General features: G+C 43.6%; 1 non-coding gene across 1 annotated transcript; it reads right to left on the bottom strand.

The window, feature by feature from the left end:
* Positions 1–24906: 24906 nt before the first annotated feature.
* On the bottom strand, positions 24907–24979 carry TRNAR-UCG. The gene has a single exon. It is a non-coding gene; the product is annotated as a tRNA-Arg (tRNA).
* Between the last annotated feature and the right edge of the window lie 925 nt (positions 24980–25904).

Consider the following 25904-nt stretch of genomic DNA (forward strand, 5'->3'; position numbering starts at 1 on the left):
TTCATCCTATCACTATTTTTCAAGAGAGAGCTGAGGCTGAACTGCCTTGAGCAATCCACTTTGGAAAACTCATTTTTATCTACCCTAAATGTCTATTGTATGTAGATAGCTTCCCCAGAATTTCCAAATCAGACTAAAATCATTGCAGGCACCTCACTGACCGGCTTCTGGATCACTATGAGGCCATCCACCCAGTGCTGGGATTGGTCACAACTTTCTGAGAGGCCAAGAATCACAGCCCTCCCAGGACTGAGCAGTCTTTTTAGTATTGCTCTCCTAGACACCAACATATCCACATCTATAAACATGCTTGAAATATGTATCATATATTCTGTCCCATATGGACCACCTACTTAGTCATGATAATACCAATAGGTCATATTTCTTGGCTCCTGACTCTGCCTCAGGCATTACCTCAAGGGCTGGTTCATCAGTAGAGCTGTAAATGGTCCCATGTTCAGAAGAGCCCTGTACTTGGGATTTAATGATCTGTGTTCCAACAAGATTCTTTATAATTTTATCTTTAAATTTGCATTTTGTGAGTGAACTCCTATGAGACAAAGTAGTTTGCACTAGGATCTTAGAGAATCTTTCTGCCTCCCACCTTCTCACTTCCTCCCCATCAGCGGGTTCTCACCCACCTACTCTCTTGCTCCCTCATGCCAGAACACTGTCCCAGCCCCACACAGGAACCACTGAGGCCCTCCACCACCCACCCTACCCCATCACAAGGAGAGATGGGGTCCAGGCATGTACCTTGTGTCTTCAGCCAGGGCTGCAACCATCCCCACTGCCTCATGAAGCCCCATGGGCATTCATCAGGTGACTCTTCTGGGGTGAGTTTCTTGCCCACCCCTGATCCAAGTACTAGTTGAGCCCTTTGAAGAGGTTTCAATCCCTTGGGGAATCACCTAGTTGCTGTGGGTTGACCAGAAGACCCGTGAGAAGGAACAGTGCCTGGTCCAATTTCCTCCCTTCCAGCTGGCAGTCAGTGGGCTGTGTGTGGGTGCCAAGTTACAGGGAGGGGCCCTTAGACATCTGTGAGAGCCTATGGTCACCCAGCATTATCTATAACTACACAACTATAACTGAGTGAGGCCAGTCATGTGCACGCACTGCTCTTATCCTTCATTTGAGTTAACTCACCACCTTACAACCAGATGAGGAAAATGAAAGTGAAGTGAAAGCAAAAGTTGCTCAGTCATGTCCAGCTCTTTGCAACCCCATGGACTATACAGTCCATGGAATTCTCCAGGCCAGAATATTGGAGTGGTTAGCTGTTCCCTTCTCCAGGGGATCTTCCCAACTCAGGGATCAAACCCAGGTCTCCCGCATTGCAGGTGGATTCTTTGCCAGCTGAGCTACTAGGGAAGTCCACGTAGAGTAATTTGCCCAAGCTAATGATCAAAACCACAGGAGAAAGGAAAAATATTTCTGTTTTAGGGTCTTTAGTGACACTTTTTTTCCTGCTCTTTGAACAAGGAGTCCTGCATTTTCATTTTGTGCTGAGCCCTGTAAATTGTATAGCTAGCCCTGTTCCTTTTAATGTGACTTGTGGTCACAAAGCCACCAGCAATGAAGGTGATATTGAAACCCATGTAGATGTCCTTGGAACCTACTGTTAACAACTCTTGCTTTATCACTCTCAAGCCATGGGCCAGTGGGTTGTACAATGGTCCTCTCTGTTGTCTTAACCCTGACTCTTTGCACAGCTGAAAATGTCTTCTCATTTCTATGCACCATAAAATCTATTCATGTATCACTGGAAAATGGAAGTGGGAGAAGTGAGCATTGGCAAAGTGGGAAAAGAAATAAGACCGCGTTGAAGCCATAGGAACAGATGCGAGAATAATCAAAAAGGCACCATTATGCACAGAAAGCAAGAACGGAAGCTGCTTGGAAGTTGTGGGTCTTTCCAACTGCACCCGAGTGCCTTGCCAACTGTCAGCAGCACTGCCTGAGCAGATGGGCAGGTGCAAAATCGTGATGGTGAGGGACATCACAGCAGCCCGGTGCCAGCCGTGTTTCTCTCACAAGGTGTCCTCGTCATCTGTTAAATAGCTGAGCACTTTTATTAAGCATTTTAGAGATTTTCTAATCTATTCAAAGCATTTAGATCTTACATTTCTGAACAGATGGTGAAAAGGGAGCATGTGTATGTTGTTGGAAATGTGTGAGGAGGCAGGAGGTGGGTGATGAAGCAGAGGTAATTTTAAGATATTGTGAGCAGGATCGAGGGGTGCGGCAGTGGATGACCAGCTTTTCTTGCCCACCTCTTGCTTCATTTATGCTTTAGCTGTGTTCCATCTTTCAACTCTGTGGAATCCATACACAACACATAAAACCTTAAGCTTTAAATGTGGATTCATGAAGATGTCAGTCCTCACTTTGGAGAAGTGCTGATGGAGGCAGGGATCCTCTCAATTCTGGGTACTTGGCTTTCTGCATCCTTCCTTGTTGAAGCATGGGGTAGAGGGAAGGACATGAGGCAGGAAGAAGAACTTTCACTCTCTCATGGCAAGAGGAAGAGGTTGCTTTGGGGGAGATTTTGTGAGGTCGGACAAAACTAAGTGGATGGGTAGCACTGAGTTCTCTTGGAAAGAATCAATTAAGCATGCTGTGGGCTTCTGTTTAACAAGTGCTTAACAAAATTCATCTGTTTATAATCAAATCTCTTGGCAAACTGAAAATAGAAGAAAACGTACTCAATCTGATCAAAGGATCTACAAATTAATCTAGAATTAACATAGTACTTGAGGATGATAAACTGAATGCTTCCCTCTGAGATGCGGATCAAGGCATGAATGCCTATCTTTATTATTTCTATTCAAAATTGGACTAGAGAGCCTAGTCAATTTATAAAAAATAATAGGCATGTGGATCAGAAAGGAAGATTTTTATTTTTTATTAAAAAAATCTTTATTTTTCAGATGACACCAATGTTTACATAGAAAATCCTAAAGTATCTATGAAACACCTACTATAATCAATAGGTGAATTTAGCAGATTGCAGGATGTAAAACCAAAATACAAATACACTACCATGTGTAAAATAGATGGCTAGTAGGAACCTGCTGTATAGCTCAGGGAGCCTGGCCCAGTGCTGTGATGACCTAGATGGATGGGAAGGTGGTGGGGGTGAGAGGGTGGCTCAAGAGGGAGAGGATATACGTATACAGATAGCTCATTCACTTCCTTGCACAGCAGAAACTAATGTAGCATTGTAAAGCAATTAGAACCCAATTAAAAAAAAATAAAAGAATCCATTGTATGTCTATATAATGCAGCAAATAAATGGAAAGTGAAATAGAAAAAAATTCCATTTACAATAATATCTCCCAAATTAAATACTTATGTAAAAATTTAACAAAAGATATTTTATACAGTTATGTCAAAAACTATAAAATATTGCTACAGTAATTAAAGAAGAGCTAAATAGATACAGAGATATTGATTCACAAATTGGCCTCCCTACACACATGGCAAGGAGAGAATGAAGAAAGGGGCACATCACTCCAAACTAGGTGGCAAGTTTAATAAGCAGGGGAACTTCACTTATGCAGTCATTAGACGTGTAGATCTCCCCACCACCCAGCAGAATCTTAAAAGTTTGTAAAGAGGCCTTACTGGGCTTCAGTCACGTGTACCATTGTGCTTGCGTGCTCAGTCACTCAGGCATGTCCGACTCTGTGACCTCAGAGACTATATAGCCTGCCAGGCTCCTCTCTCCATGGAATTTCCCAGGCAAGAATACTGGAGTGGGTTGCCATTTCCTTCTCCAGGGTTCTTCTCGACCCAGGGATCAAACCCTTATCTCCTACGTCTCCTGTATTAGCAGGCAGATTCTTTACCACTGAGCCACCAAGGAAGCCCCACGTGTAGCATCAGTCTTAATAACATCTTACACTCTCAAGACTGCATCCTTGAAAATGGCTCCCAAGATAGAAATGGTGGGCAGAGTGGATATTCCAAGGACAGCAGAGGAGGCGAAGAGATTCGGATTGCCAAAGTTTATCTCAAGGATCAACCCACTATCACATTTTCTTAATGACCTTCTCCAATGAGAGATTTAATGTTTTCATAGACTGAAGAACCCAATAATTTAAGGCTGATTTTTCTTATATTATTCTATAGATTAGATGCAAAAAGTTCTATAAGGCTTTTTGTAAAAATTTAAATGTTCTTTCTAAAATTTGAGCAAAAGACCTAGCACAGCCAAAACAATTGAAGTTTTAAAAAAATGAGCAAAACTGAAGAACTCTCATTGCCTGATTTCCAGACTTACTATGAGGTCTTCAAAATTCTGATACTGGCAGAAGAACTGTCCAACAGATTTATAAAACAAAATGAAGAGTTTAGAATTAGGGCTCTTGTATATGATCAATTGATTTTTATAAACCTGTCAAAGCAAGTCTATGAGAAAAGTTAAATTTTTAAAAATTAATAATACTGGGAAAACTGGATAAATGTATGGAGGAAAATGAACTTTTACCCGTAAATCATACCACTTCCCAAAATTATTTTAAACTGAGTCATAGACTTTATATAAAGTTGAAGCTATAAAGCTTTTATAAGAAAATGTTGGAGAATATCTTCATGATTTTAAGTGCTAAGAAAAGATTTACTAGAGGGACTGAAAAATTACTAAATATAAAATAAAAAATTGATAAATTAACACTCCTACTCACTGAAAACACATTTATAAAATGAAAAGATAAGCCAGAGACTGGGAGAAGGTGTTTGTAATACATATAGTTAACAAAGGCCTTGTATCCCGAATGTATAAATAACTATGACTGAATAACAAAACCACATTCAATATAAAATGGGTAAATGACTTTAACAAACACCTCACTAAAGAAGATAATCACATGACCAATAAGCATGAAACACTGTCAACATCAGTAATCAGGGAAATATAAAAACTGCAGTATGATCTTGTGGATGTACTGTTAGCCCTTCTTGTGAGCATGATGAATGAACGCAAGCATGCTAAGTCACTTCAGTCATGTCCGACTCTTTGAGACCCCATGGACTGTAGCCCACCAGGCTCCTCTGTCCATGAGATTTCTCAGGCAATAATACTGGGATGGGTTGCCATTTCCTTCTCCAGGGAATCTTCCCGACCCGGGGATCAAACCCTGGTCTCCTGCATCTCCTGCATTGCAGGCAGAGTCTTTACCCACCTGGGAAACTCCTTCCCTCCCCTTGCCTTTCCATAATTAAAACCTCAAATTCTCATAGTTTCTGGAGGAAGGAAATTGATCATTTTAAACTACCTGTAAATATATAGTTTAGAGGAATAGAATGTCATGCCTGGTTTCAAAAATATTTTCAAGAGGCTTTTACTTTTTTGCCTTCGTAACAGAGAATGTGTGAGCTCCTTTACTTTTGACTCACTTTCTAGAAGTTCTGCTCTCTTCTTAGTCCTTGGATTGCATTTTAACTTCTGTCTGAAGTCAACAACGTCTCCTTAAAAACAAGTCAAATGTCTTCCATGGTTGTTGAGTTGGCAAGGGGGACTGAAAGCCAGAGTAGTTCTCTAAAAAATGAAGCACGTCCAGAGTTTCCTGGTTGGAGTCCTTCTATGGAAATTCTGGCTCCACTCTCTCTACACGTGTTGGAGGACAATTTATAGCAGTCAGTACGGCAGCCAGGGAAAGATTTAGGTTTTCTCTCTCCCATGCACATAGCATGATTACTTGGATTAACTGAAGACTAATTTTTTTTCCATTTGGCCAAACTTGAACACGTGAGAAAATCAAACAAATGAAAAAAAAAAAATCAGTAACAAAGTTAGCAAAGAAAAACAACCTTCAGGTGACATGTTAGCAGGCTGCTCCGCTCCAGATGCCAAATCGAGGGACCAACCAGGTGGCCTCCACCAGGCTGTTCCTAAACATGGAATGATCTAAAGAGTGAGGTTCGGTGTTGGGGGTCTGACTTTCTTTAAGCTACAATGGAGTCGTAGTTGGAGTAGGGCTGGAAGGTAGCTTTTCGTTCTTTTACTATGTGCCCATTATGATCCCACTTTGGAATCAGTATTCAATACTGAACCACTGTAGAATGTACCAGCAGAGTCGGCCCCAAGATGCACCTGTTTTTGTACAACCAACAAGTCCTTCTGGATGTTGAGCAAAAGTTCATATGACTTATTACGTAATGTATCACTGTCCTTTTCCATTGGGCTAAAGAGAGAAATGGTTCTCTCTGAAAGTATATTCATCTGATTCAAATAAAATGGCCTTTATCCAGAGGCCATTGTCGCATAAGCTGAAGCATCTGGCATAATGCTGAAACCCCAGAAGTAGAGTTTTCACTACCCAAAAATTCCTATCATGTAGTATTTGTACTGAACTCCATGACCTGAGTCACGGGCTACATCCTTGCCCCCTTGTGCAACATGAGCTCATTTACTTGTGTTGTAAACATAATTCTCTTTACTTTCAAGTTTCATTGATTTGGAAGATGAGACAAGGACGAGGAAAAGAGCAGATTGAAGAAGACAGGTAGGCATTATCTGCCAGGATATAAGCTTCATGAAGGCAAAGACTTGGCCTGTTTTGTTCACTGCTGAAATCCTAGGATCTAGAATAGTCCTAGGCTTGGAGAAGGTGCCAAGCAAATACTTGCTAATTAATGAGAGCAATGGAAAGCATCAGCTTTTACAGACCACCTGCTAAGGAATAGTAGGAAAAAGAAGAAAAGAGAGGGAAAAGACAGAAGAGATCTCCTACAGCACATTTGTCTAAGAACGGTTTAAGTAGCATCAAAAAATTCTACATCCTCTAAAAGCTCTTGAGAACATCATTGTTTTACCCCTTAAATGATGATGATAGGATGGCTGTTTATGATGATAACCTTAAATCATCAAGACATCAGAATAAATAGAAATTAAAATGCATTCATTATCCTCCTTTCAAGGCACAGAAGAAAACACAAAATACCTGAAAAATATTTTCCAAAAATAAGACTGCAATTGTTTTAAATTGTTAAAATCTCAGGTTTTCTAAATTTTACATTTCCATGTACGTAGAATACAACTTAGCCCAATGACAACAGATTTGCAAAGCTGATAGATAAGTTGCCATATTAGCAAAGGCACACAGCACACCTGTCCCTCTGCTCCATCCCCTTCTTACAGCTAGAAGGATCACATCCTCTGAGTCCCACAGTCCCCTGGGATTTTGCAGACGCAGCTCGAGGTAATGTGGCCGCCCCTGAGAGAGGTGCGCGACCCCATGGGACTGAAGCTTTTTCTGAACTTCACTTGTATAGAGCAGCTTCCTGATTCTTTTTTAAGCAATGTGGGAAATCATGCCGCTTGGAAAGCCAGGCACCAGAAGTAGGGAGATCTACCCAGAGTGAAGCCACAGGTTTGGCTGGTTTTATATTTGCTCTCAGCTTGGCTTTCTCTAAGAAATGCTGAGATTTTTTAAAGGAATTTTGAAAGGAAAAGTTTAAGGTTAAAAAAAAAAGCCAACCTATGAATGATTTTCCAACCTCTGGAAAGAGTAAGCAGAAATCAGAACCTAAGAAAAACCCAAGATCCTTCACAGAACACAGACAGGCAAGCACCCTACGTGTGCATCCTCGGCCTACAACAAGCCTCTCTGTTGACTCTTTGGGAAGGTCCACCAACAGCTTGGTGTTTCACAATCAAGGAAAAAAACCCTGTATTAAAAAGAAATTTCCTGAATAGCAAGTTTATATGAATTATCCCTATGTATATTTACTTACAATCTAAAAATATCCTTTGGGAAATCTTAGAAATCAAGTGTTTATTTAATTGTCTGAAATTGGAATAAAAGAAGGGGTGAGCTGGAGGACTCCTATGGATGTGTGGTCCAGCCACTCTCAGCTTCAGTATTTCCATGATGGGGAGGGCCAGTGCGTGTGTGCATGCTAAGTCGCTTCAGTTGTGTCTGACTCTTTGCCAGGCTATGGACTGTAGCCCACCAGGCTCCTCTGCCCGTGGGATTCTCCAGGCAAGAATACTGGAGTGGGTTGCCATGCCCTCCTCCAGGGGATCTTACCCACCCAGGGATCGAATCCACATCTCTATGTCTCCTGCACTGGCAGGTGAGTTCTTTACCACTAGCTCTACCTGGCGAACCTGGGGAAGGGCAGATGGAGACTAACTTCCTGGAAGCCATTTCTGCAGGAACCTGGGGTGCTAGGGTGGAAGGACAAAAAGGATTGGAGTGATCTTAGAGTGAGATCCTATCACCTAACTCTGAACGTTGGGAGGGAAAGAGCAGACCCTTGGTGCCAAGAAAGTGATTAGAACAGTTGGAGATGTTGTAGGTCTCTGTTGCTTTGGTCTGCTAGCACCTTCTTTCCTTGAGGTGGGCGGGGGAGGCATGCAGGATGTCTCTCATACTCCACATGATCCTAGAGGGGCTAATTGTAGGTTCTCTGTGTCTTAGCTTGAGGTTCCCAGAAACAGATCCTGATACAAGGTTTCAGGTGCAAGTAGTTTGTTCAGGGAGCTTCCCAGGTGGCACCGCTGGTGGTAAAGAACTCGGCTGCCAATGCAGAAGATACAACAGACTTGGACCCCTGGGTTGGGAAGATCCCCTGGAGGAGTGCATGGCAACCCACTCCAGTATTATTGTCTGGAGAATCCCTAGGACAGAGGAGCCTGGTGGGCTACAGTTTAGGGGGTCACAAAGAGGCGGACAGGACTGAAGTGACTTAGCAACACAGTTTGTTCATGAGGCAAGGCCAGCCAAAACTGGTAAGAGAGTGAGGACCTGAGACAAGAGAGGGAAGGAATTCAGCCAAGGTTGTGTCTTTAAGCTAGTGAGCTCTGTGGGCATGGAGCTGACACCACCTGGGGAACCCACGGTTGGCCCACATGCAGGGCAAGAGGACGGAGGTCTTGCTCCACCAACTGCCTGGTTGTGGGCAGACGGCAGGCACTTCTGGCCTACCTTGCTTGAATGCCAAAGCCCTCAGGCAAAGAGAAGCAGGGCCTGACACTTAGATGTGTAGCAGGTGAGCACTGGAAGGGACAGGGCCAAGGGGATAGGGTGGGGGTAACTGACAGCATCTGCTATACCCTCCCTCTTCGCCTGCTAGAAGCCAGTTCCAGCAGAGCTCACATGGCTAGTCTGGCTCGGGTGCATGACCAGTGAAGGGCCAATGCAAATCCTTCCCTTTTTTCTGTCCATGGAAAGATACATGCTCTCTTTCCACTGCGGTTGCTGAGTGAGGCCAGGGCAGCCTAGAGTTGCCATTGAGGCCCCTTTCCTGGCCCCTAGGAAACCTTATTTGCAGGAGGAAAGAATGAGGCCAATAGACAGGAGAAAGAGATGGAAAATAACTGAGAGAAGAGTCATAATATTTTCATCTGGACCCTTGGATCCAGCTTGACCTGAAGCCAGCTTCATTTCTGGACATCTTAAATATGAACTAATACATTCCTTTTGTTTTCTTGCTTTAGCCAGTTTTTATTTGTAAGCAAAAGTGTTTAGCCTAATATAAGAATGGCTTACTATGCCATTTCCTTCCTGTTTAATACATATACACACAAGGGGGTTGGATTTATCCCTGAAACGTATACCTGCTAGAAAGCTGAGCTTGCTGCCTCTGATGCCATCTGAGAGTAATGAAGCAGTGTCGCCCAAATTGAAAGTGGTGGGAGGGGTTGCCACTGTGACAAAGTGTCCCAAGCAAGGAAAAGCATGCCCTGGAAAGGAACCCAGAAAATACAAACTTTCATTCCATCCCTTTTTACAGAGTACATGCTTAAGAGCTGCCGAAGCAGAAAAAATAATTCCAGTTCCCTAGTTGTGGAGAGGACAGAGCCTACGCAGCCAGTTGGAGGGAACTCAGGCGACCAGATGGGGGTGTCGAGTCAGGCAGAGAGCAGGGTGGGGCTGGGGACACGAATGTGCTTACTGCACGGAAGCACGTTTGCAGACAGTGGAGATCGGGGCAGAGAGAAACAGCCGCAGGATAGGACAGCTGAGAAGCCACCCAGGGCGCAGCCCCAGGGCCTGGCCAGGCACTCAAGGGGCATAGCATGGAGCAGGTGCTGGTTCCCCGGGAGCTAGCACTGTGCTCCTTGGTGGAGGACACCAGAGTGCAAACAGTGGCAGGGAATACCGAGGGTATGACCAGCCTTGGCATGACCCTAGACTGGCTTCCAGGAGAGGTGAGCACACTAGGGGTCAGGGAGCACCAGTGTGTTGGAGCCAATCCTTCGCAGCTCCCAAGAGTCAAGTGCAAAATGTTCAAGAATTCTGTGAGACAATCATTAAATATGGCAATTATTAAAGTTCAATCATTCATTACTTAAAGAGCTTACTAAAAGCAATAAATACTCAAAACGTGTCATTTCCTAATTATTTTACTGCATTTTATTATTAGCTATGCTCTTGAGGTTATTGAAATGTTTGTGCCTACACAGGGGGATACTGTCTAACAGTATTCCTCTGCTCACCTCTTCTTAACCCTGTGTTTGGTGGCATCACATTGGGAGCTGAAAATCTGCTGGGATAAGAATGGAAATTGCAAATGCTACAAATCAAGGCTTAACTTATTGTTTTATCCATGTTCAGACTTAAGAATGTGATGAAAAATGCTAATGAGGCATGCTAATGAGGCAAACTAAACTTAAATATATGTCATGTGCAGAGCCATCGCATTGTGAATAGCATCCAACATTGAGGGAATATTCTTCCAGCATTGGAAACCTGCAACCTGATTCAGCAAAGAAGTCACTCACACGCATCGACCAGACATGTTGGTTTGCTTTTATCATACTCGACAGAAACAAAGATATCAGTTAGCATTCGTGTTAAGGACTATGCTTGTCTGTTCATTACAAGCATTAAACAAATTGGTGATAACTGTAGGTTGACTACAGATACAAAATTTCAGCAAAAAACAAAAGAGCCTTCTGTGAAAATAAATTGACTCTATGAATTTAGGAAGCTAGAATATTGCATTTTATTATTATTATTAAATCTTCTGCCATATATCCTTTATATCAGTAAAATTTAAAATAAATGTATGTGTGTATGCAGGCTTCCTGGGTAGCTCAGCTGGTAAAGAATCTGCCTGCAATGCAGGAGACCCGGGTTCGATTCCTGGGTCAAGATGTTCCCCTGCAGAAAGGATCAGCTACCCACTCCAGTATTCTTGAGCTTCCCTGGTGGCTCAGATGGTAAAGAATCTGCCTGCAATATGGGAGACCTGGGTTCAATCCCTGGGTCAGGAAGATCCCCTGGAAGAGGGCATGGCAACCCACTCCAGTATTCTTTCCTGGAGAATCCCAGGGACACAAAGAGTCAGACATGACTGTGCGACTCAGCACAGCACAGCACACGTGTATATGAACACACATACCTTCTTTCTGGAGAGCCAGTTGTTAACCCTTTACAACACACCACTGGGTTCAGGATATCTTCCCCTTCTCTATCTGGCTTGCTGGAAAGGCCAGGAGAGGAAAGGAGTTTACTTGAAAAGGGAGCTCCACTTCTGCCTGGCGTGAAGTGAGCATTCTTGTAGAATAAGAACATTCAGAGTATTTACAACACAGACATGAAGACCACAATAGGTGAAAGACCCCAGCAGACGCAGGACTAACTGCAGCGAAGGTGTGCCCACCTCCCCACCCCCACACACGCCTTGCTTTTGCTCGTCCTCCATCCCCTACGTTCTTCCTTTGTGCTTTTAATTCAAGTCACATGTATAACTCGAGAATTTATAAATTACAAAAGGCCTTTCAAACCAAGTTAATATGTAAATATAAAATATAATGTTAAATTCCCATCATTAATATTGAAGAGTAAGTCAATATTTGATCAAAATCACCTCTGGGGAATATGCCTTTCTGCCTGGTTTTATGCCTTTCTGCCTTGCAGACTTATTCAATTATTATTTAATTACCTGGTTAAATGTCATGGCTTACAAAGCAGGGATTATATTAATAATAACATGAGGTTTGTTTTAAACCAGCCCATACATTAGATAGAGCTGATTTTGTTTGACCGTCTCACAGAGCACAGGATTTATGTTATTCTTCTGCACCTGGTTTTGAATGAATTGATGCTATTTAAGCTTTCCCTCCTCCCTTTCCCCTTTAAAAAATCATCCTCTTGTATTTGTCATATTTTTCCAGTCTTTCAGCTATTCTCCGCCCCGCTTCTCCACCATCCCCCCTACCACTGCACCCTGGGAGTCTTATTTCCACTTAAATCAAATACCTTAACAAAGGATTGTGCCTGAAACACAGTAACAAAACCAAGATGCTGGGTCATGGAGGACTATCTCTTCTCAAAAGAAGGTGGGGCCCCACGCAGAGCAGTTTCTGAGCCAACACCTTCCGACTGAATGGTTTGCTGCTTAATTCATTGCTATAAAGTTGCTATAGCAACCGTTCTATCAGAAGGATTTGTTGGCACCTAGATGGACTTTATTTCTTTGACATTGGGAGAGGGGAGGGACGACAAAGTCTAATGAGAGGACTGAGTGACAGACGATCACTCCCCTTTCGACTTCACCACTCTGGACCCACATTTGGGGTATTTTGTGCATGGCCTTTTGTCAATCCGATGTGGAGTAGAGATGGGGGGAGCAGGGACAGACCCAGGAGGGCCGAGGGGAAGGCTGGAGGAACAGCTGAACGAGGTGGGCCACGCACGCCTTTTGTTCTGCACCATCTGTGTGCTGTGGTTTTGGGATGGAGCCAAAAGAACATTACCTGTATTGTGCCTCTCAGAGCTCCTCACCACACACACCCTGTCCTGCCCCAGACACAGGGGCCTCACGTGCAGTGACAGGGCCATCACAGCCTGGCAAATCAACTGCTTGAACATTTGGCTTTACGAATATTGAGCAAAATTCTTCAAATAAATTATGAAAATGACTAAGAGAACAGACATCTGAATCCCATTGCAAGCCTAGGGCCACTGATTTGTAATGCTAAACACGGTAATAGTGGGATAAATGAAGGATATGTTTCAAAATAGCTGGTGACCTTGGAAAACTGGCTGCACTAAGAGGAGTCCTAATTACAACTGCTCAAAAAGAACCCCAGGGCCAGGGATGCCAGGCCACAGAGCTGAACGGAACATACGAGAAACATGTATCCAAGCGGTGCCTCTTCACATACTGAACATATCCTGCAACTTTACTATAGTCATTGATTAGTTCTAGTAATTTTCTGGTGGAGTCTTTAGGGTTTTCTATGTAGAGGATCATGTCATCTGCAAACAGTAAGAGCTTTACTTCTTCTTTTCCAATTTGGATTCCTTGTATTTCTTCTTCTGTTCTGATTGCTGTGGCCAAAACTTCCAAAACTATGTTGAATAGTAATGGTGAAAGTGGGCACCCTTGTCTTGTTCCTGACTTTAGAGGAAATGCTTTCAATTTTTCACCATTGAGGATAATGTTTGCTGTGGGTTTGTCATATATAGCTTTTATTATGTTGAGGTATGTTCCTTCTGGAGAGTCACATACTGAACATAAAAGAATGCAGCCTTGAAAAACTATAATTTCCAAAGTATCATAGAGCCTTTCAGGAAGTCAGTTGGCAATAGATATCAAAATCCTTAAAATTTCCAATAAGTTTTGACTCAGCAGTTCCACCTCTACAACTTTGTCTTAGGGTAATAATCACAGATACATAATGTACAAAGTCTTAACAATGGAAAAGTCGGTTGCAATGATATAGCTACATACCTTTCTGAATGTGCAACCACAGGGAACTGGTTAAATTATGGTATATCCATGTAGCAGAGAACCTTGTTGCCGTTAAAAATGATTCTGAAGCAGCATTTTTTTAAGAAGATTTATTTACTGATTTTTTGACTGCGGCACATCTTTGTTGCTGCGCTCAAGCTTTCCTTGGTTTTGGCGACCTGGGGCTACTCTTTCTTGCGGGGAATGGTCTCATTGCGGTGGCTTCTCCTGCTGTGGAGCACAGATTCTAGGCGGGTGGACTGCAGGAACTGCAGCACGTGGGCACAGAAGTTGTAGCCTGAAGGCTCTAGAGTGCAGGATCAGTAGCTACGGCATGTGGGCTTAGTTGCTCCAAGGTATGTGGGATCTTCCCAGACCAAGGATGGGACCAGTGTCTCTTGTATTGCAAGGCGGATTCTCAACTACTGGACCAGGGAAGCCCCAAAGCAGAATTTTTGACAATAAGCTACTGAAGAAAGAAAAAATGGAAACAGTGCTGATAATATGCTACTGAAGGAAAAATGGGTTACAATGGAATACGTATGGCAAATTCCACTTTTAAGATCATATAACGCATAAGAAACAGTTGAGATACAATAAAATGTTGATGGCTGTTAATTCCATGGAGTAGAATTATGGGTGATTTTACTATTTTCTTTTTTCAGTTCAGTTCAGTTGCTCAGTCATGTCCGACTCTTTGCGACCCCATGAATCGCAGCATGCCAGGCCTCCCTGTCCATCACCAACTCCCAGAGTTCACTGAGACTCACGTCCATCGAGTCAGTGATGCCATCCAGCCATCTCATCCTCTGTCGTCCCCTTCTCCTCCTGCCCCCAATCCCTCCCAGCATCAGGGTCTTTTCCAATGAGTCAACTCTTCGCATGAGGTGGCCAAAGTACTGGAGTTTCAGCTTCAGCATCAGTCCTTCCAAAGAACACCCAGGGCTGCTCTCCTTCAGAATGGACTGGTTGGATCTCCTTGCAGTCCAAGGGACTCTCAAGAGTTTTCTCCAACACCACAGTTCAAAAGCATCAATTCTTCGGCACTCAGCCTTCTTCACAGTCCAACTCTCACATCCATTATATTTTCTGGCTTTTCAACAATGAGTATGTTTTCTTGCTGTTCTAAAACAAAGAAAATGTATCTTGTTACATTTCTGTCCATTAATTACTTCTGTAATTTTTATCCATGTGATTTTAGGAGAGGGAAATTCTAGCCAGACACTCCAGCTTTATGTGTCCTGATAAGCTCACATCCACTATGGGAATTAATGGGACACGGATGTCCAACTTCTCTTTAAAGCCAGGAGATGTGGTAGCAGACCTCTCCACCAGTAAGACTTGGTTCTGAGATCCTAGTTCAGGAACTCCCATGTTTTCTGCGAGAAACAAATTGCTAGATACAGGCCCGAAAGGCAGAGGCAGGACGAAATGGAAGGGTTTCTATAAACACAGCAGAAAGCATTATAAATGTTGTGTGATTATAAAATAAGAAGATTGATTTTATAGCTGAGTCATAGAAAAGAGCCTCTTAATAGACAAATCGAATACAATATGGGCTTCCCTGGTGGCTCAGGTGGTAAAGAACCTGCCTGCAATGCAGGAGACCCAGGTTTGATCCCTGGGTCAGGAAGATCCTCTGGAAAGAGAATGGCAACCTACTCCAGTATTCTTGCCTGGAAAATCCCATGCATCAAGGAGCCTGGCGGGCTACATACAGTCAATGCAGTTGCAAGGAGTCAGGACTGAGAGGCTAACATTTTCACTTCAGTTCATAATACAATATGATACCCTGCAGGGCCTGACCTGGGCAGGAGGACCGCCTGAGAACGCCTCTCTTCCCCTCTTTCTGGGCATCACCAGGAGTCAGGAAAGTTACAAACGCTATCCATCCTCTTCCTGCATCTCTCTCCCACCTCACATTGGCAATCGGTCAGTCAATCAAACAATCGGAGTTTGCACTAGAGCTGGAACCCATTGGCCATTCCTGGCCACACTGCATCTTCTTGAGTCTGATTACAAAGGACCATATTTTTAACTTGCCGGGCTTGTTGTCCATTGTGACAAATATACTGCACAGAATCTAGGACACTCTTACAAATCAGACGCTCCAGCACTCACAAAAGGCAGTGCATTCATTATATTTATTATTCTTGGAATAGAAAATTATATAATAGGTTTATCCTAACTTCCTATGACCCCTGAATAAGGAATATAGTATGTATCCAGTATCTTCAGTGGTTACTCTCATTCGTCACATGTGCTTATATTAACCTTGGCAGCACGTGCATAAGCTTATTACATTAATAGAGTTCAACATGAACGTGATTTCAGAAAAAATAATCTATCCTTGGAAGGAGAGCATCATCACCTTCATATAAACAATGTTCCTCTGCAAACAATGCCCTTTACTTTGGCAAAGTGTCTTTCCTGCCATCTGCCTTGCAAAGCACTTGCCAGAGTTATAATAATAACTGAGTTACAGAGGGAATTAAGTGTAATGGAGGGGAAGGAAACTGATTGCTTAATTTTTATTAACAGAAAGGGAGAAAACTGTGGCGCCCTGCTGTGAACCGAAATGAAACAAAGAGGAAGATACAGAGAGAGGACTCCAGGTGGCAGGAACGTTCCTGAACAAATATTAGCAATCCTATTGGGAGACTGAGAAGAGGCCAGTATGCTGATGGAGCAGAGAAAGTGGTAGGAAAGAGAGGGGCACAGCCCAGGGCTGAAGTGATATGACTCAACACATCAAAAAAGGAAACAGACGCTGGGAGACCACAGCTTCTTCTGGAAAGAATTATTTAATTCTCACTGCATTCTGCTTGTCCGCAAGTCAAGGTTACATGTCTTCACCAGCGTGAAGTTGGAGCCTAGGATGTGTGCAGGTGTGTGTGTAGAATAAGTGACTTCTAATTCCTGCCCTGCCATCATCAAATAGTCTACAAATTATGATAGAGAGGGTGTGGAGAAAAGGGAGCCCTCCTACACTGTTGGTGGGAATGTAAATTGGTGCAACTACTCTGGAGAACAGTCTGGAGATTCCTTAAAAAACTGAAAATAGAGTCACTGCATGACCCAGCAATCTCACTCCTGAGCATGTATCTGGAGAAGACAAAAACTCTGATTTGAAGATATATGTGTCCCAATGTTCATAGTAGCACAGTTTACAATAGCCAAGATATGGAAGCAATCTTATTGTCCATCAACAGATGAATGGATAAAGAAGATATGGCACATACATATACACAATGGAATAATACTCAATCTTACAACAGAATGAAATATTGCCATTTGCAGCAACATGGATGGACCTAGAGATTATCATACTAAGTGAAGTAAACCAAAGACAAATATTATATGAAATCACTTATATGTGGAATCTAAAAAATAGTACAAATGAATTTAGTTACAAAATATTTTCACAGACGTGGAAAAGAAACTTATGGTTGCTAATGCAGAAAGAGGGGGGCAGACAAATTAGTAGCACGAGATTAACAGATAATACATACCACTATATACAAAGCATATAAACAACAAGGATTTACTATACAGCACAGGGAACTATATTCAGTATCTTAAAATAAGCTATAACGGAAAATAATCTGAAGCTGTATACTTGAAACTAATACAGTATTGTATGTCAAAAATTTTTTTAAAAGAAAACACACACACATTTTTTGCCCTGAAAGCATGTAACAATTTGGACAATTCATGGGGGTCATTCAGACCTCACTAGGACCCTCCTGCATCCTCTGAGCAATTGGGTTGTGGACGGTGGATTAGCCTGAGGCTGCCTGAGCTGAGTCGTGTCCCCTGCTCATCCAACAAGGAGACCCCCTCCACGCTTCCTGCGAAGCCAGTTTTCCTCCTCTTTCAGGGGCAGCTGCTAGGCCTCTAACCTGCTGTGACGCCCTGGAACTAACCCTCCTCTGGGTATCGGTTTCACTTGTTTGGGCTGCGGGCTGCAGCCTGGCTGTTGGAGAGGACGAGCTCAGATGATAATACAGTATGATAGTATCGTGGTAGGTAATGCATTCGTGCCCTTTATGTGGTACATGCTGTCAACTGCACACAGGATTTGGTTTCTCCTGCGAGAGATGCTCAGGCGGGGAGTGGTCCGGAAACCCAAGACACTGCATCCAGCCCCACAGGGTACTCACCTCCTGAGCCTCCCCCTGGCCAGCATGGGATTCTAGGTAGCAAATTCATGGGCTTTTCTAAACTGAGAACTCTAGTAAATGGATTCTCACCACCATTGCGTACAGATATGTTTGCTAAAGGAAAAGCCACAAATCACAGTTTTTCCTCCCTTAGAGAAAACAGGAAAGAAGACACACAGCCACACTCTATACTGACAGGAGTAATTTTCATATGTATAAATTATAATTTGGGGAGAATCTATTATAACTGATAAAGTAAAACCCAGAATGCAGCAGGTAGGTAATATTATCAGCCATAATATGGGAGCTGTTGTTAAGTTGCTGAGTTCGACTCTTTCATGACTCCAGGGACTAGGGCCTGCCAGACCTGCCAAGCTCCTCTGTCCACGGGATTTCCCAGTCAAGAATCCTGGAGTAGGTTTCCTTCTCCAGAGGTTCTTCTCCACCCAGGGATTGAACAGGCAGATTCTTTACCACTGAGCCACCTGGGAAATCCACTGTAACTCTTACCACAGAGAATATCATAACATTTTCCTTATAACAAATTCAGTTCAGTTCAGTTGCTCAGTCCGGTCTGACTCTTAGCAACCCCATGAACTGCAGCACACCAGGCTTCCCTGTCCTTCACCAACTCCTGGAGCTTGTTCAAACTCAAGTCCAGTGATAACATTCAACCATGTCATCCTCTGTCATCCCCTTCTCTTCCTGCCTTCAATCTTTCCCAGCATCAGGGTCTTTTCCAATGAGTCAGTTCTTCACATCAGGTGGCCAATGTATTGGAGCTTCAGCTTTAGCATCAGTCCTTCGAATGAATATTTAGGACTGATTTCCTTTAGGATTGACTAGTTTGATCTCCTTGGAGTCCAAGGGACTCTTAAGAGTCTTCACCAACACCACAGTTCAAAAGCAACAATTCTTTGGCGCTCAGCTTTCTTTATTGTCCAACTCTCACAACCATACATGACCACTGGAAAAACCATAGCTTTGACTAGATGGACCTTTGTCAGCAAAGTAATGTCTTTGCTTTTTAATATGCTGAATAGGTTGGCCCCTTATAGCAAAAACCTCAGTAATTCAGAAGAACCTAGGGGTAGGCTACTTTCAGAGTGAAAACCGAAACTATAGAATGTTTTAAAACAAACATAATTTTTGTATTATTATCTGTATTTTAATATAACAAAAACAAAGTTTCACAATATTCACTACATAAAACGTGTATACAGAAAACAAAATTGAAATGAACAATCAAAAAAATCAACCATTATTACTTGCTCTTTTCAAATATACCCCAAACTTATACTTTTTCTATGTGAAGTCTTAATGTGCATTCTGTTCATTTGAAAGGTCAACAGAGAAGTATAAACACACAAAGGTCTACTTACCCTGAATTCAGTGCTTTCAGGCCTTCTTCTCTGCCTGTCCTCACTTACACATGCAACATTCCACAATACCCGATTTCATTATAGTTTGCATCATTCTTCTGGCCTTGAATCTGGAGCCATGTCTTGGTTAAATCAATTGGAAGTGTACTGCACTCCGCCGTGAGGGAAGAAGTTAAAGAAATTTGACACATCCATATGACAGACAAAAATGCTGCTTTTCAAGTCTCTTTATAATGTTTGAAGATATTCACAATATGACAGTAAGTTATAAAGAGGATTTAAATTGCTATTATAGAGTATGACCCTGTACAATAGACTACATGAGAGACAGAAGTGAAAACCATGATGGCTTTAAGAGTCTATCAAAATGTGAACAGAGGCCAACTGGATGGGCGGATGGGTGTTTTTTGTTTTCCCCTTTATATATTTCTCATTGTCTAATTTTGCCAAAATGATCATGTGTTAATAAGCATCAGAAAACAAAATTTTAATGCCATTAGGTCAAAGAAATTTTATACCTATTACCAACTTTGTGAAATTGTGTGGAAACCAGGGAAGAAAGGAAGAGCTTATTTATAAAACTGCAATAATTTAAACTCTGTATTTTTGCAGTGATGGCATCAATTTACGTCCCCACCAACAGTGTACCAGAGTTCCCTTTCCTCCACACCCAGAGCAACTGCAGAAAAGAGCATGGAGGTTTCTCATAAAACTACAAAAACTAGTGACTACTAGTTTTTCACTCCTTACCGGGGAGGGGAAGGGGAGGGGTGTGATACAGACTACAAGTGTGAGACAGGCTAAAAGGATGTATTGTGCAACACATGGACTATAGCCAATATTTTGTAATAACTATAAATGGAGTATAACCTTCAGACATTTTATAAAAATTTTTTAAACAAGAAAATTTTTAAATCTTATAAAATAAAAGATGCATTTCTGTTTCCAGTAGTTGAGTACATGATTCAGAGAGTTATCTGGCATCTCTGAGCCTCGGTTTACAGTTCCTGTCCCCACAGTGGTATCATCAGATTCTCTGACTCCTGGTGGTTTCATTCTGCTTTTCCAAACATGGTCGGGTATGTAACTTGGTATCTTCCAAAGACTAATGACCTTTAGAACATCCTTTGTTTATGTCGTCCTTACTTAGGAGCTATGCCCATAACTTAAAATATGTAGTTTAAAATGCTGGCCATTCCAGGTTACCTGCAGCTAAGCTTTCCCTGAAATATGTACCGCGGAGAACAGCACTGAATTTGTGGTCACAGAGTTCTACCTCAAAATGTAATCTACAGGTTACAAGATCCCCATCCTCTAACTGTCATGACACTTGATTTATCTGGACCATTAATTATAAGGTTCCTCACTGTCTCAAAGACTTTTGGTTGCAACATGGCCTTCCCTGTGGGACTGAGACCAGCAGGATTCTTGACCACCAGAAGGAGTCGGGCTCCTTTCTGGTAACATCTCAGGGCGTGAGTTGACCCCATATTCCTTCCCACCTAAGCTTGTTAAAGTAGTTCTCTGAAATAAACTTGGTGCTATAGGCATCCCAGTCTTCAGTGACTTCATCTGCCAACCCCAAGCATCTGGGGAACCAAACTGATGATGGGGTGATAATTCTGGAATCCTAATTACTCAGCACCTATTGTGATGCTTTACCAAATACTTTTCAAAATTGAGGCTTATAACCACTCGTAATAGCCCCCAAGTGGCAACTCGTTGTGCATCAACTGAAGAATGGAGGGATAAACTGCTGTATTCACACAATGGAATACTTGATAGCAATGAGGATGAATGACCTCCAACTTCATTCAGTGCTGTGGGAAATCCCACAAACATGACGCCGAGCAGGAGAAACCAAACACAGAGAAGCATATGTGTGTTAGTCTGCTTGTATAGACTTGCCGTGTCCTTACAAAGTGCAGAAACAACCAAAACTGACCCATGGTGGATGAAGTCAAGATAGGTGTCACCTTTGTGGATGGGGAGCAGACAGGGCTTTCTGGGATGTTAGTGATGTTCTGTTTTGAGGGTTGGGTGCTGTTTAATAGAAGAGTGCTCAATCTGTTAACACACAAAGTCATCAAGCTGCATACTTAGGATGTGGGCACTTTTGCTGTGCTGTGCGTGCTTAGTCGCTCAGTCATGTCTGACTCTTTGCGACCCCATGGACTGTAGCCCTCCAGGCTCCTCTGTCCACGGGATTCTCCAGGCAAGAATACTGGAGTGGGTTGCCATGCCGTCCTCCAGGGGATCTTCCCAATCCAAGGATTGAACCCAGGTCTCCCGCATTGCAGGCAGATTCTTTACCATCTGAGCCACCAGGGAAGCCCAGAGCACTGTTGCATATATATATATATATTAGGGCTTCCCAGGTGACTCCTGCCAATGCAGGAGACTCAGGAGACATGGGTTCAATCCCTGGGTCACGAACATCCCCTACAGGAGGAAGTGGCAACCCACTCCAGTATTCTTGCCTGGGAAATTCCCATGAACAGAGGAGTTTGGTGGGCTATAGTCCCTGAGGTCACACAGTCAGACACGACTGAGCAAGTGAGCACATGTGCATGAGTGTTTGGCCATCACATGCATAATACTTTAATAAAAAGCTACTTGGGGGGATTCCTGGTGGTCCAGTGGTTACGATTCTACTCTGTCACTGCTCAGGGCCCTGGTCAGGGAACGAAGATCTCACCAGCTGTATGGTGTGCCCTCCCCCTTTGCCAAAAGACTAGTCAAAATAACAAACCACTAGAGTAAAAGAACTAATTTTTTAAAAATGATTTGCATTATTTAAAAAAAAAAAAACTACTTGGAAAAAATATCAAGACCTATGGAAAAATCTGAAATTGAGAAAACAGAGACTGGACCAGAGGAGGTACAACAGATGCCAGTGAATTTTTTCAGAGAAGTTGGTGCACTTGGCCCCAACTCTGCAGGGATTTTCTGAAGTTTGCTGGGGGGGCATAGTGAGTAATGGGGGAGCCCTTTTGCACAGAAGAGCAGCAGCTTCATTTTCGGGCTCCTTTTCTTCTCCAGCACGGAGGCAGGGTTTACCACCCCTCAAGGGACCTCTAAGAGGAGCTTGAGGATGCTTCCAGAGGTGAGCACCCACACAAAGGAACAGACACCCACAGGCCTTGCATTAGGATAGTCACTGTCCACAGAGTAAGACTGCGGTCTCTCCGGGGCTGCAAGCGGGTGACCCTTGCAGAACCCTCCCTCCTGGCTTTGAGCCAGCTTTGCCACTTACAAGCTTTGTGGTCTCAAGAAAGGCATTTCTCCTGTTTTCTAGTTTTCTCTTCTCTAAGATGGTGGTAGGAATAGGAGTGCTGAACGCATAAGGTACTCAACACACAAGAAGCTCAAAAGGTAGGTTCCTCCTCCTATTACCATCCTCACTCACTTTTTCCTTCAGAAACAGATTTTTCCAGTCTGAATAGCCAAATAACTTGGCCTCACAGGAGAGCTGGCTGTTGGGAGGCCAGGAAAATTGGAGTCCACCCCACTTCACGGGGGGCCATGAGGGATAAAGACTGAGTCTTAAATCTCTGCAGAATTACCCAGAGACTGCTCCTTCAGAAACCCAGAGTGCAGGGAAAGCAGCATTTGAGACAATGACCCCAGACTCACAAATCACGTTCCAGAGCTTCTGCCTTCTGGAGATGTTCGTGAGAAACAGCAACAGGTTTCCACTAGGGGCTCCCGGAGATAACCCTGGGCATTGCGGGCTGCTGTGCAGGCGTGCGTAGAGCCGAGCCGCCAACTCCAGAGAACAGTTGGGTGATTCAGTTAGGTGCTCCTTAAACCATCTGTCGGAGAAGGCAATGACACCCCACTCCAGTACTCTTGCTTGGAAAACCCCATGGACAGAGGAGCCTGGTAGGCTGCAGTCCATGGGGTAGTTAAGAGTCGGACACGACTGAGCAACTTCACTTTCACTTTTCACTTTCATGCATTGGAGAAGGAAATGGCAACCCGCTCCAGTGTTCTTGCCTGGAGAATCCCAGGGACGGGGGAGCCTGGTGGGCTGCCGTCTATGGGGTCGCACAGAGTCGGACACGACTGAAGTGACTTAGCATAGCATAGCATAGCAAACCATCTGTACATTTGCCTAAGAGAGGCGCCTTTGCTGAGAAGAGCCCTTGGAGACAAATACTGGACCAGGCAGCCGTGCCATGAGCTCACTGTCTTTGGCATCCATCAGACACACAGCTCCAAGGGCAGCAGCTGCCTGGAAGCTTTGCAGGAAGCAGCCCCACCCACCGCATCTGGATAAAGCCAAAAGGGTCAGGGTGAGCCCAGGATGGGATGCTCAGCCTCAGTGCAGCAGAGACACCCTCTTTGATGGCTTGCTTTGCTCTTCGTTTGGGTCTAAAGATGCCCAGGGCAGAATTCCACTGTTACTTGCTGACGCACAGTGACGCATTTGACCCATAGTCAAATCTTGCATAATACTACTTAATTACAAAGAAAATTCTAAAGTTAAAATTTACTCTAATTTAATGAGATTTTAGGGCCATCGCAAGAGGCCATCTCCTCTCTCCAAAAGCTTGAACCCTGGAGTGTCTGCATTGAAAGGGAACATGGAGATCTTTCTGATGTGATCCTGTATGCTCTAGTATAGAAGTGGAAATGAGGGGTGGAAATTTATGATTCTTTGTACCCAGGTTCCATCTCTGGGTCAGGAAGATCACCTGGAGAAGGGAATGGCAAGCCACTCCAGTATTTTTGCCCAGAGAATCCCATGAACAGAGGAGGCTGGCAGGCTAAATAGTCCATGGGTCGCAAAGAGTTGGACACTATGAGCGACTGAGCACGGACAGAGCAGGAACAGCAGGGGAGGGACTGAATGCCAAAGCCGATGACCAGTCCAGTTTTTGCTCTCTGATTCCCACGGCTTCTTTCTCGCTTAACAAATAAAATGGCTCCAACGGAAACAGCTCCAGGGAGAAAAAGTCTTCAGTGTAAATGAAACCTCCAAGCGCCCTGGGCGCAGGAGGAACAGAGCCTGGCTCGGCCACTCCCTCTCGGCCTGGCTGGAGCCTATTATTTCTGTGGAAATGGAGAGGCTGGAGCCCCTCTCTGTGCCTCCGCTGGAAAGCCAATATGCCCTTGAACCGTAGAGGAATAACTCGAGGATTAATAAGCTAATGCGGAGGGCGATGAGCGCGGCAGCGTGGTGTGTGGCTTGCTAAGTGAACTAAATCAACATCAGCAGGCACTGCAACCGCGGAACACGAACCCGGATGAGATAATTTCCTTCTTCACCGAGAAGGCCCTCCGACATAATGAAAAGCTATATATCCCTCTTGGAGACAGCACAGTCCACAAAAATGCTACAGTACTTAGAGAATTTGCAGTGACTCTGTCCACATTCACTAAGAACGTTCCTTCTCCACTCCCACCCCACCCTACCCCCTTATTCAGAAGAGCGTGTCACATTTATTAAGCACTATTATATTTCAGGCAGTTCCCTCAGGGATTTACAGGCATTATCTCATCTAATCCATCAGCCCTGTTATGGCCTTTGTATTTTTATTGCCATTGTACCAGTCATACAATGGAGAGGCAGAAAGGGGGAAGCAACTTCCCAAAGTGGTGGTACCTGAATGTGAACTCAGGTTAAGGCAGGACTTTTTTTTTTTTTAACAAAATGGAACCAACCACGAAGGGACTCGAACCCTCAATCTTCTGATCCGAAGTCAGACGCCTTATCCATTAGGCCACGTGGTCACAACACACTGGGCAGCTAGGAACAGCTAGCCGCCTTGGAGACAGTGGCACGGTTGACTCCAGCTGCAGAGGACAGGGTCATACACCCCAAGTCCAACCAGGATTTTCCACGGGCTGCTGCCTGCTTGGGGCTTCCTTGGTGGCTCAGACAGTAAAGAATCTGCCTGCAATGCAGGAGACCCAGGTTCCATCTTTGGGTTGAGAAGGTCCCCCGGAGAAGGGAATGGCTACCCACTCCAGCGTTCTTGTCCTGTTCCCTCCTAGGATCTGAACAGAAGGACCACTGCAGGAAACTCCTCAGAAGGGGAATGGTCACCAGGGGGGAAGGCTGAGACCAGGGGTTTGTAAACAGCCTTTAGGCTTTTATATTTTTTAAAAGCTGAATGGAGATCAACAGGGGAGATCAACTAAATAAAATAATGACAGAACATGAGGAACTGGGAAGCTCAGGAGTTTCAAAATTCATATCCTGTTTAAAATCAATGTACTTTAAGCATATTTCATGGTATTAAAGTTATAGGACATAAAACTCAATCACTCTTGTGGACAATTGAATGAAATGAATACAAACACAGCATAGTTCCCGAACAAACATTCCCCACATGGTGTGATTCCTGTGGAAACAATAAAAATAATCCAATTTAGTTATGCAGGGTTCACCTTCCCCCGCCTGTAATTAGCAGAGAAAGAAAATGAGATAAACTGGCAAGAGAGAATTACATCTAGTCCCCAGCAGGACCAATTCTCTCTCTTATCTGCAGTTTCCAAATCCCATCTTATATTATAGATATTTATCCCCCCTACTAAGGCCTCTCACAACTAACCATGTGATTCTTTTTCCATTTTCATTCCATAGCACCAGTCCCTCTATAGCACACAGAAAGAGATTGGGAAAAGAGTTGTTGGAAATCTAAATTTGGGGGCA

This window comes from Bubalus bubalis, chromosome 19 (assembly GCF_019923935.1).
Source record: "Bubalus bubalis isolate 160015118507 breed Murrah chromosome 19, NDDB_SH_1, whole genome shotgun sequence".
Classification (NCBI taxonomy): Eukaryota; Metazoa; Chordata; class Mammalia; order Artiodactyla; family Bovidae; genus Bubalus; species Bubalus bubalis.